The following is a 12,890-nucleotide window of genomic DNA, read 5'->3' as shown; positions in this document are numbered from 1 at the left end:
TCCAGACTTAGACACCGGATAACAGATGCTCCGATGGTGACTCACTTCATGGAAAAAGGACACAAACCAGAAGATTTACTATTCTTTGGACTTGAACAAATCTCAACTGTTGGACACCACAAGATGGACATCAATAAGATCTTGAGACAACGTGAAAGTTTTTATATTTACTCACTGGAAACTATGAGCCCTAAAGGCTTAAACACGAATTTGGAACTTTCTTGCTTCCTGTGAGGTAGCACCTGCAAATACAAGGACTGCAAAATGATGCTGTAATTTCTTAAACTCAAGATCAATAGCCTCTGTAGGGGTACCTTGGAAGAAAGTTTATTATAATTTAAATCCTAACTGATAGGCTTCATGGCCAATTGGGAGAATTTAGAGCCCTTAAAATATATTTTTTACATATGTTTGGAACTCTTCGCTTTTAGATGAGACTGCAGCTTTAATTGGTATAGGTGTGGCATGGAGTAAGTTTCTCAGCTAGAGTATAATTACCAGAGGCAGTCTACAACCCAGTGGGATGAGTCTTTTGAACAGACCTCCCCAAACCTGAGAGCCAAAGGCCACATATATATAATATAATTTAAAGGTAAGACTTGGCCCTTTAGTATAATTTTTATAATTTGTATAAGTTTTACGATAATAGCCAAAAAGCTGGCTTTTGATTTATATATATATATTAAAGAAACAATGACTGTATGTTTATAAAAATTATAGGAGGTATGTACTATTGTAGACTAGAATAATGACTATGTTCAGTTAAATATGTTCTCTTCTGTTTTGTAAAAATGGTTGATAAGCCTGTATTAATTGTATGCTTTTGTATTTTAGAAGGACAACCACTGAGGAAAACAAAATTGAAAACAGTTTAATCTAGAGGCCGTTCTGGTTGTGCTTATACACATAAATATATAAGAAGAGATAAGAAACGTTTATTTGTATTTATTGTGAAATTGTTTAATATAGCCCGGGATAGGTTCTGTTTTCTGTTACAATAATTTTGAACCGTCCCTTTCTTTTTGTGGTGTACTGCTGCAATAGGGCAATTGTGTAAATGAAAACAACAACAACAACTCACAACCTTTGGATATTACTCCCTACATGTCAGAAGAGATGTTCCCACCCCATTAAGAAAAGCTGTGTGTGTGTGTGTGGGGGGTGTAACCACAGAACAAAAAGAACAAAAAAGTGTAGCGCATCTGGCAGGCAGAGAGTCTGAAGTCAAGCTTAAATGCCTGACTGCTCAGCTTCTCTGCAGTAAGCTGTGCATGCGTAATGCCAGTGACTGCTGAAATATTTCATTTAAATAAACAATTTCAGGAAGTGGCTGAAACCATCACTCAGAATATTACTGTTTAAAGACTCTATCAACATGCTCTGAGTGTGATATGGATTTAAATAATGCATTGCGTGTGAGTGTCTAGCCTCTGAAAGTAGAGCAAATCAAAGGGGGAGGGAGTTGCTTTTGAAGGTTGACTTAACGTATAGTATAGCCGCTGAGTTAGCAGTATTCTTTTTTTAAAAAGCTGAAGCACCAATGCTCTTTGGAGCTGAATGCTGATGCCAAGCCATGAAGTAAGTAATGGAAAGTGATTTCAAAGTTTAGTGAGGTGGAGGCCGCCGGGTCAGAAGAGTCCGAAAATCTTATGAGTTAGTCATAGCAACAAGCATGATTTCTTACAAAAAAATGAATATCAATGGAACATCAGTTTGGGGTGGTCTATTTTAGGCCGATCTTGGAAATGCTGTGGAGAATGTCAGTCAAGTTCTTGTCAAAGCGGGATGCTTGGTGCCCAAAGAACATTGGAAGGCATCCATGGTACAAGGCACATGTACTTCTCTCTCTCTCCACTTGTTTTGCAGAAGAGCCTGCCTTTTTTTCCCTTTGACAGGAAGTAAATTGGGTTCATGGGTTCTGGCTACATGGGATCTGGGTTAGATGAGAGGCATCAGAATCCAAAGAGGGTGTTTCTCAGATCTATTGCTTACCCTTATACGCTTAGGCATTGTTTCTCCCTTGTGTTTGAAATCTTTGACCATATATAATGTAGCCTGGTTATTGGTGAGGAAGGCAAAAGGATGGATGCTGGAATGAGGGTCTTCACTGCAGTGATGCTGTATTCATGCTACAGTGGCAGTGATGGTGATGGGTGAAGTCTTGAGCAGAGACTGGTGATATTGACTGCTGATTATCAAGATGATATTACAATGGGATATTACAAAGAAGCATCTTCTTTCTTGGCTGATATGGTAGCAGCACCAGAGGGAGAACAGGATACTGTTTTTGAAGGAATCAAAGACTTCTATGGTTGGAATATTGAATGTCTTTGGTACTATAAATTCACTACCATATGTTCAAAGGCAATCAAGGTAGACTCCTTTATTGTTGTTCTTCAGGTGTTCAGTATCTTTGTACATGTATTTCTGCTGCAAGGCAATAGCAGAATTCAAGGAAATGAAAAATAAACTTCATGGATGTACACCACAGATAACTCCATGGGATTCCTCAAAAACATTTTTACTCCTCCTATTGTATAGTGGAAAGTAGAAATTCACACAGGAAAGAAAACAAGATTGGCTAATTAAACACATTACTGAAACTTACTGTAATGATGCATTCTGGGCCAGTTGGAGTCTTTGGAGCAGTTTCAAGGGCAGCCTTGTTTAGATCTGTAAATGATTTCCTTCACCATACTATTTCTGCTCCTCAGGTCTCAGGGGGCTGAGCTGTGCCTTTGATTTGGGGTATTTCCACAAGGTCAGTCCCAGTTTGGGAGTCTTATCTTGCCTCAGGTTCTATCTCTTCTTTTAAGTTCCTCTTTCTTCCTTCCTTGCACCTCCAGAAATACCTTGCCCTCTACTGACTTTATTTTTAACCCTGGGGCCAAGCCAAGTGCCATCCATCCCTTCTCAGAGCTTTGTTGCTCTCTTAATCCCTTCAGTGCCTTGCCAGGCTAGTCAGGTGGCAACTTGAGGAAGAGCCTTCTCAACTGTGATGCAAAAACTTTGGAACTCCCTCACCACCTGTCTCCCTCTATTATTGTTTTTTGCCAACTGGCTTTGTTTGTCATATATTTCTAATAATTACTATTAGTTCTCTTCCCTAGTTGAGGTGTTATATGTGTTTCTGTGGCCTATTATGCACGGCCGCTGAAACGGTGGTATGGAGAACGAGGAGGAGGAAGAAGCGAAGCAAACCGATTATGCACGGGATGGAACACAACGGCGGCAAAACCCAGAGTATCCGATTATGCACGCAGATACTCCGGAGCCGCTTCTGGTTGCGCCCTGGTCCCAGGAAGCTCCACTTTCTTCCACATCTCGCTAATGTGGCTTTTTCGGCGGCATACGTTGACTCTGCACCCGGTTGCCGCCTGCAGCGTGCATAATTGGTGATTTTAGCCGCCACCATTCCACCCCGAATGCAGACTTTCCACTCCGTGCATAATGGGCCTGTGTCTCTGTTGTTGTTTTTTTAATTATATGTATTATATGCACTGTTTTAGTGTTGAAATATTTTAATGCTTGTTGCCTTAGGTGGGAAGGCAGAAAGGTGACATTCTATTTATATATGTATGTATGTATGTATGTATGTATGTATGTATGTATGTATGTATGTATGTATGTATGTATGTATGTATGTATGTATGTATGTATGTATGTATGTATTTATTTATTTATTTATTTATTTATTAGATTTTTATAATGCCCTCCCATACAGCTCAGGGCAATTCACATAAAACATTGCAGGAGTAATACATAGAACAGTCTAAACATATAACACAATCATGAATAACATCAACAATACTTTAACAGTGGCTTCAAATAGAACAATAACTTAGACAAAGCCCCCAAGGAGGTCAGGCTGCTTCAGGTCATGGAAGGGGGTGTCTGACGGGGACCAGCGGATGTTGTTGGGTCAGTCAGACTCAAGCAAGTGCCTGGTGGTGGAGCTCCCTTTTGCGGGCCCTGCAGAATTGTGGGAGTTCAGGCAGGGCCCTGATCTCTTCAGGGAGCTTGTTCTACCGGGTGGGGGTCAGGCAGAAAAAGTTCTGGCCCTTGCTGAGGACCGATGTGCTACTTTGGGGCCAGGCATCACCAGCCAGTTGGTAGTGGCGGAACATAGTGCTCTTTTGAGGGTGTAGGCAGAGAGACGGTCTCTCAGGCACACTGGGCCCAGACTGTGTATGGCCTTGAAGGTAAGAACCAAAACCTTAATCCTGATCCAGAATTCAATTGGGGGCCCTCTGAGTTGTTGGGGATGTGAGATCTCCATGGTGTATTATTGAGAATCCTGGCCGCAGCATTCTGCACCAGTTGTAGTTTCTGGATCAAGGATAAGGGTAGGCCTGCACAGAGCAAATTGCAGAAGTCCAGTCTAGAGGTGACCATCACAAGGATCATTGTGGATAGGTTTTCTAGTGCAAAGTAGGGCACTAGTAGCTTGGCTTGGTATAGGTGGTAAAAAGCCTGCCATGCTACTCTCATGACCTGTGCCTCCATGGAGAGGGAGGCATTGAGGATCATGGCCAGGTTTCTGGCAGATTGGGCTAATGCTAGATGCACTCCATCCAGGTTGGGTAAGCATGCTTCCTTGCTTGGTCCCTTTCCTACTCAGCCACAGTACCTCAGTCTTTGAAGGGTTCAGCTTCAGACAACTCAGCTTGAGCCACATTGTCACTGCTTCCAGGCATCTGGCTGGTTCACATTGCCTTGTTCACATTGTTTATGAATATTGGTTCAATAGAAAAACTAAGAGCATTTGTAAAGGTTATATAATGGGCATTTAATATTGATTGGTCAGCAGTAAAGAGAAGCAACATGCAGCCAATTGCTAGGCCAAGTTGGTTTTTATATGCTGCTTTTCTCTACCTCAAAGGAGCCTCAACATGGTTTACAATCACCTTCCCTTTCCTCTCCCCACAACAGACACCCTGTGAGGTGGGTGAGGCTGAGAGAGAGCCCTGATATCACTGCTCGGTCAGAACAGCTTTATCAGTGCTGTGGCAAGCCCAAGGTCACCCAGCATGTGGGGGAGTATGAAATCAAACCTGGCTCGCCAGGTTAGAAGTCCACATTCCTTACCACTATACCAAGCTGTAGTTGAACCATTCAGCTGTCTAATCCATCACCCCAGGTTTAATATTTTGATGAGTCACCTGCATCTTCATTTAAGTGGGAGCAGCCATATTCACACAATGTTTTTTGTTACAAAGAATTAATGGGAGAATTTTCAAACTGGAAAGTGCCAAGGTTTTAACTTGCTATCCTTCAGAAGACCTTGGAAGCTAATGTAATGTTAAATAATTGCTATACCAGAACCCACTTGCTAAAACCTGATCCTGTGCATCTTTTCAGGACATTATTTGAGTCTGGGCTGCCTTGCTGTTGGCTAAATTTAAACATTGCAAGTTTTTATATATTCTGGACCATAGTCAATCAAGACTTACAAGGGGAAGGCAATGAAAGATCATCCCTGCTTCTCACTGGCTTTGAAAGCCTTTGGCTGGAGTTACTGTAAGTTGGTTGCCACCTGATGACACTAATGTATGTATTGAGCCCCATTGTAAAGACTTAGCAACAACCACAAAGTAATAAGCAGCAATCAATGAAAGTATTGCTCGTGTCGTGCAAGGTAGGTTTTCGTTGTGTAGAATCGGAAATATATATATACTAGAGGCAAAGCCCATTGTATGTGGGAATACTTCCGGGCCGCGCCCGGAAGCCACGCCCGCGGGTCGGGCCGCACCCGGAAGCCACCCCCGCAGATCGGGCCACGCGGACGCGGCGAGAGGCGCTTCACGGCGTCAGGCTGCCGGACAGGGAGCCCCCGGCAGCCGCGCTCCACGCGACTGCCAGGGGCTCCCTCAGGCGGTGGCCTGACACGGCGAGAGGCGCTTTGCGCCTCTCGCCGCGTCAGGCTGGGAGCAACTGCGAGTCGCGCTGCGCGCGGCTCGCAGTTCCTGGGGCTGGGAATCGGAGGGACCAATTGGCAGGCGCTTCGCGCCTGCCAATTGGTCCCTCCGATTGTGTGTCATGAGGAAGGGTCCAATCTGGACCCTTCCTCATCCCGGACTCATCCCGCCCCAGGACCCCTTACTGTTTTATTTAGTCCGTGGCGCCCGCGGCGCCACGGGCGGTTTACAGATGTATGAAAAAGGCAAGGGAAATGATTCCAGAACAGGTGACAGGCAATATGAAAGTTCAAACTGTGTCCATTCAGCTGTGAATATTTGATGGAAACAGCAGAATGGCCTGCATGATCCAAGAAGTGTTGAGCAAGCCTTGGAGAAAAATGACACAGCATGTACTAGGCATTGTCTATGTGCCAGGAAGTCCTCACTGATGAGTGAGTATGTATAAAAGATGGCTTGACTGGTTCACCAATCAGTAGATGTTTGACATGAAGCAGTACCAAATATTGGAATGTGGTTTGGTAAATATTAACCAGCCCAGTATCAACATCCTTCTTAAGCATAAATGTATTTGAGGAATGGAAAGCTTCAGGAAGAAAATAAAGAATGTCCTGACACTTTTAATAACCCAGTGAGGAGCACGTTCACACTGGGGGCCCTGATGCATTGGAACCATAGCTGGTTTAACCACATAGCACATGTAGCATGTGCTACTGGCCCATACCTCTCCCCCACCCCTTCCCCTGCCATTTACTTCTCAGTGTTAAGAGGAGGAAGATAAAATAAGCCAGTGGAGCTGCAGCCCTCTCCAAATTAATTTCTAAGGTGGGTGACAGAAGACCATTAAAACACACACACACACATAACTTTAAGCTTCTGATTGGATATGGTAGCTGGAGAGGCAGGGATTCTTGGCTTCTTTGTTGTTGCGCATGGGAAATTTCAGTTTCCCTGGTGAACACCCTTTGCCTCCCCAGCTCCTGCCTGCTTGGAGACAGAGTAGCATGCACACATGCACAAAAGTCCCAAGCTGGTCACCCACAGTGGTTCTTAGTCCAATACATGTGGTCCTTGGTCCAATAGCTATGGATGTTATTTGATTTTGAGTAAGGCTGTTTGTTTCACTGGTTAAGGAGATTAGTCCTTTTTTATTTGGGAATAATGCTGTGGAGAAACACATAGTTTTTATTTCTTTTTGACCCTTTGGGGTTTTATGGTGGACTGAGCATGTATTCCGTCCAGATAAAGAATGCACAGGGCTTGCTAAAATGAATGGAACATAAACATTAGTCATCTCCCTCGTCTATGCTAGCTTTCCATGTGGAAGCTGGAAATCCTCTGGCCCTTTGAGATAACCTTAGTCTCCTGACTAACACTCCCATCACCTAATCAAAACAAGATTTCAAGACCTAAATCTCTGTGTTTACTGTTGCATGGTGATTTTTCTTTAAAACAAAATAAAACAAAAAAAACTTTCAGCCCTGTCCTTCCAGAGTCTCTGCTATATGAAAGATCTGAAGCTATTTTTTTTAAATTAATGTCACACGAAATATTAGTCAGAAAACTATGCAATGACATCCCGGAAAACAAACAAAATGGTTTGGAGAGGGGTAATATCTATATTATAGTATCCACTTGGAATGGAGCCTGCCTTGTAGCATATTAGGAAGAGAAGAGTAAACCAGCTCTAGGCAATACTACCACACTGTGAACACTTTCCTGTTCTGTTTCAAGCTCTAATTTTGAAAAAGTGAACTAGTTCTGCCCAAAACTAAAAGCCCTTCCCAAGAAAGCAGGTTCATGACTATCTCCTGACTTGGCCATCTTTGGTAAGAATTTTCCACCAGTGAAGCTTAACCAAACTTGCATAAACAAAATTGGCCTTTTAACCAAAAATTCCTTATAGAAACATATGATTCTTCCCAATTGACTGCACATATACATTTCTGGACTCTGGGAAGCCTCTATCTTGTTTGTCACATGTTGTGAGAGTGAATATGCTGGCTGCGGCTGAATATGACAAGTCAGGGAGAAGTCTGACAGATCATTAGCTGAAATACTAATAAGGATTACTGGGTTTTTGATAGAGAACTAATCCACACAGTATCTGGCAACTGGCGCACTGATCTGACAGAGAGAGAATTTGGGTAGGTGTTTAAGCCAAATTTGGGGGGGGGGGTGGAATCCTTCAAAGGAAGAGAAGGACTCCTGCCTAGTTGTAAGGGGAGTTAGGAAAGAATTTCCTCAGAAACATGCGTGAGAGGTAGAGCCCAAGTAATCTCAGAAAGAAAAGTAGAAAGTTGTGGCATGATCTGAGTGTATACTTCCTAAGAACTAGGGAAGTCCAGGTGAACTCCAAAGATAAAGATTTAAGGAGTTTTAAGAAAAACACAAATAAGAAACCTCTCTGTTAAAATAAGAAATGTAACATCTAACTGAATAAGTACTGAATTGCATTGATTCTATTTATTTATTATTAATTATTAATTACATTTATATCCCGCAACTCCCACAAGGGCTCGTGGTGGCTAACAAGATAAAACCCCATTACATAAAAATCTCAATAAAATAAGTAATAATTTCGATCAAACTAGCCAATCAACTAAAAGTCATCTATTCATGGACCCATTATGCATGGGGGGTTTAGCGCGCGTTCGGGGTGGAATGGTGGCGACTAAAATCACCGATAACGCACAGAGTCGGCTGCAACCGGCCGCAGATTCGGTGCACGCCGCCGAAAAAGCCACATTAGCGGAACACGGAAGAAAGCGCAGCTTCCCGGGTGACCAGGGTGCAACCGGAGGCGCCGCCGATTTGACCGCGTGCATAATCGGGGAGGCAGGAGGGTCAGAGGCGGCACGACCGCTCAAGCGGCTGCCGGAACGAACGGCAGCGCAGGCCGGGGGGAACTCAAGGGAACACAGATGGAAAGGCGGACAGAGAGCTCACAGTGGAGGGGGGCGAGGGGATCGCCGTGGCTAAGGACGGCAGAGAGGCCGGCCACCCACCTCCCACCCATTCCCAAATACCCCCTCAACCACAAACGAGAATGGAGGCGAGGTCTCTAAGAAAATACAAAAACTTTATAAAACAGTGTGAATGAACAAAGCACAAATATACAATACAAAGCTTAAAGTAGGGGAAACAATATAAAGGGGAAACCTATGGGGCAGAGGAACCGGGGCAGCAAAGAAGGGGAGAGGCGAACTGGGAGTAAACTAAGGGGAAGGGGAAACATGCTCCCTCCCCCTCCGTGCCCGACAAACCCGGCAGGGCTATGCCTGCACAGGCTGCTTCCGCCTCCGACGCTCACCAACACAGTGGCGCGCTCACATCACTTCCCCTTGGCTCTGCATTGATGCCTTGACACCCACTGCTCTGGGTTTTGCCGCCATCGTGCCCCGTCCCGTGCATAACCGGTTTGCTTCACGTCTTCCCCCTCCACATTTTCCATGTGAACCGAAATCAACATTTCGGCGGCTGTGCATAATGGTCCATTCAGTGGCCAAAAAACCCATATTAATAATTATTAAAAACCTCAGGGTGGACAAAAGGGCTGATCTCTCCCTTTAATCTGCCCTTAATAGCCCAAATAGGGCTTAATGGCAAGGATCCAGATCTTCTTCTGCACGCCGGCCTCAACCACGCCGGCCTCAACCATAGTTCTGTCTTGCAGGCCCTGCAGAATGCCGGAAGCTCCCACAGGGCCCATAGCTCTTCCAAGAGCTCATTCCACAAGGTAGGGGCCAGGACCGAAAAGGCCCTGGCCCTGGTAGAGGCCAGGCACGCTTCTCTGGGGCCGGGGATGACCAACAGATTTGTCCCCGCAGAGTGCAAGACCCTGTGGATCCCCCATGCTGTGGGACTCCATTCATTCACAATTCATAAAGAATTTGAAAAGAACATCAGGCTTCAGCAATTAAAAAAAAAAAAAGCACTATTAGCTAACCCTGTAAAGGGGTCTGCTATTTCTTCTGCTATTTATATGTCATACCAGGACACAAACAGAATTATAAAACTATTACAAAACAATGATAACTACTCTATACAGAACTCATAAAATCAGTCACAATCCTAAAAATAGTAAACAGCAGTTTTAAAAGATGTTTAAAACAGCTCAGCTCAGCAGCAATGTTAGTGGCAATAATATAGCAGTTAAGAAACAGTAACATAATAAAATTACAGTGTCAGGAAAATTAAAATCAACTTGGAAGTAGTAAAATCAGCAGTAAAATGAGGGAAAGAATTAGTTATATGCACATAAAAGACCCCTTAACTACTAAATTATCTTAACTTGGTTCCTAAAATTTGACAAAGAAGGTGACATGTAGAATTTCTGTTTATTTTAACATAGACCATTTCCACTCAATGAAAATGTTCTTGGACAGCCTTGGCATGTTGGCTGCATATATAGCCCCCTCCACATGACGTTGCCAACATCCCAAGGCTGTCCAGTAAACGGGTCATGATTTGGCCATTTTTAAAGTGTGATGTGGTAAATCCAGGGAAGTGGATTTATCACCCTCTATCATGCGAGCAAGCAGTGAGCAAACAGGGATAAGACCATATGGAGGGGAAATTGTGCAATAGTCTCTTGAGCATTGTCCTGCCCTATCATCCACCCTTACCTCTCCTCCATTTCCTGCTCACTGATCCCTGCTGCGCAAGTTTCCACATACAGGGAGTTACTTCTGTCAATATCAGTTTGGGGATTTTTTTTTAAGTCTTGGACTCCTGCCCTCTTTCTCCCTGAGCAGTTCTGAGCCACCTCTTCCTCCTCCTCCTCCCCCTCATACACACACACATGCACACAAACTCATCAGCAGAAGACTCTTTCCTGTGAGGCAGGGGCAGCTCAGGGAGCGCCTCCATCAATAAGGAGGAGTCAAAGGTCAACCCCAAACTCTGGGGTTGCTGCATGAAGCTGTTAGTTGCATTCCATCAAGGCAGGGGAAACAGACTTCCTCTACTGATCCCTTCATTCCCAGCCACAGTACCTCCATCTTCAAGGAGTTGAGCCCCATCCTGTCACAGCCTCCAGACATCTGGCCTAAGAATCCATTCCCAATCTTGGAGAAAGGAGATCATCCATTACAAGGCTGACCCCAATATCCCCATGTCAGTGGGGTAATGAGCCAAAAGCTCATGGTTGTGTCAGTCGCTGCTGTGAGGTCAAGTCCTGCAAAGAGCACTGATCTGCCTCAGTCTAGCTGCCTCTGGAGGTCATCTGCAAAGCTGTTTCCACCCCATGGCCATGCTGGAAAGCAGACTGAAATGGATACAGGGTTGATGCTTCCTCCAGAAATGCTTGAACTCGATCAAGCACCTTACCCAAAAAGGTCAAACATGAGACTATGTTTATTTGTTTTGTTTTATTTTTATATTTTATTATATTTATATACTGCCTCACCCCAGGGTGGCTGGCAGGATACATTGTGATAGTTGGCAAAATTCATTGGATCATTTTTTTTCACTGGAGGCCAGACTATGGTCCCATTTAGTATCTTCAAGAAAGACTGAAGACAGGGACAGGCTTTCAGTCTCCCAGGGAGGTCTCCTGATACTTTTGTGACCTGCTTTAGTCATTCCCAGATAATCCTGAAAATTCTGGATAGCCAGACATTTAGTTGATTTTCAGTCCCGTTAAACATCTTTGAAGTAACTCCCAGTTTACAGAAGGCATTTAAAGGGACTATGATTCTTTTAAATGCCTCCCCCCCCTCCATTGGAAACAATAGAGGATGCGGACATCTTCTTTAGGCACCCATAGAATTGGACTCCCTGTAGTTCTCCAAATGTCCTTGGACTACAATTGCCATGAGCCACTGCCATCATGGCCAGTTTAGCCACCCCTCATGTCAAAGAAGAAATTAGAAATGCTTCATTAGTGCTTTCATAAGGGAATCTTCCAGGTGAATACAAGAAGGGCTCAAGATTTTGAGCATTTTGGACAATGTTAATTGGAATGTTGATTGCAATTTTCTTTTTTGCAAAGTTTTTAGCATTCCTGGTTGTGATGCAGAGAGATGATTATGCCAGTTTAAATGTTCTCCCAGACCACCATCTGTCTGCCATATGACAAGTGAAGAGACTGGCAGGAAGGGACAAGATGCCTTTGCCTTTTCTTTTCAAGCATAAGATCCTGTGGGAACTATTGCAACAGAAGCCACTGATAAAGCTGTCTGAAGCACAGAGGTCTGGACTGTTTAACTTGCCCAATCTTGAATGCATCCTAACTGTATGCAGTCTTTACCCACTCAAAACAGGGACTTTGCAGCAAATGTTACATCTTGATAAATGTTCAGATTTTAATGGCATCCACTTGCAAATCCAATAAATGAGGCCATTTTATCTGCTGAATTATTTTTATGGTGATGGCAGTTTTAATTCATTTAGGATTAAGTGGCAACAAGAGGCATGTTAGTTGTGGTTTAATTTTTTTATCTGTCCTTAAAGTTGTATTCAGCTCTCCTCAGAAAGCCACATGCTTTTTATATCTATTGTTTAATTAGAGATTACATCTGCAACCAACTACACATTAATCACTTCCAGCTTAATTGACTGATAGGGCTGGTGCTAGGCCCATGGTCCTGAGACTCCTGACAAACAGAGATAGAGGAGACAGGGCAAAACAGGGCTAAACTCTGGGAAAAGAAAATCCTCTTTCTTCTCTCTCGAGTATTCAGTTCCCAGTTTGGGATTGGCAAATATGTATTTTTGTCCATGTCTTTTTGTGCAGAGCCAGAAGGACATTTATCATCATGCATGTGTTCTTTGGCAAATTCCCCATTGTTGTTAGCATCTTGTATGGCACTCTACTTCAGTTTTTAACACCATGAAAAGTTTATGCCAGCTTATCCTATTAAAATGCAGTCATCAAGTGTAAGGATGTAAGAAGAGCCCTGCTGGACCAGAAGAGTGGGCCATCTAGCCCAAAATTTTGTCTCATGCAATGGCCAACTAGTTCCTCTG

The 12,890-nt window shown here is 43.7% G+C and overlaps 1 long non-coding RNA gene across 1 annotated transcript; it reads left to right on the top strand.

The window, feature by feature from the left end:
• Positions 1 to 437: 437 nt before the first annotated feature.
• On the top strand, positions 438 to 12,245 carry LOC143835689 (uncharacterized). The gene is made up of 4 exons (XR_013230316.1): positions 438 to 592; positions 2,715 to 2,761; positions 5,362 to 5,520; positions 11,914 to 12,245. It is a non-coding gene; the product is annotated as an uncharacterized LOC143835689 (long non-coding RNA).
• Positions 12,246 to 12,890: the final 645 nt, after the last annotated feature.

The sequence above is a fragment of the Paroedura picta genome, chromosome 1 (genome assembly GCF_049243985.1).
Source record: "Paroedura picta isolate Pp20150507F chromosome 1, Ppicta_v3.0, whole genome shotgun sequence".
Classification (NCBI taxonomy): Eukaryota; Metazoa; Chordata; class Lepidosauria; order Squamata; family Gekkonidae; genus Paroedura; species Paroedura picta.
This window is presented reverse-complemented; position numbering and strand designations above follow the sequence as displayed.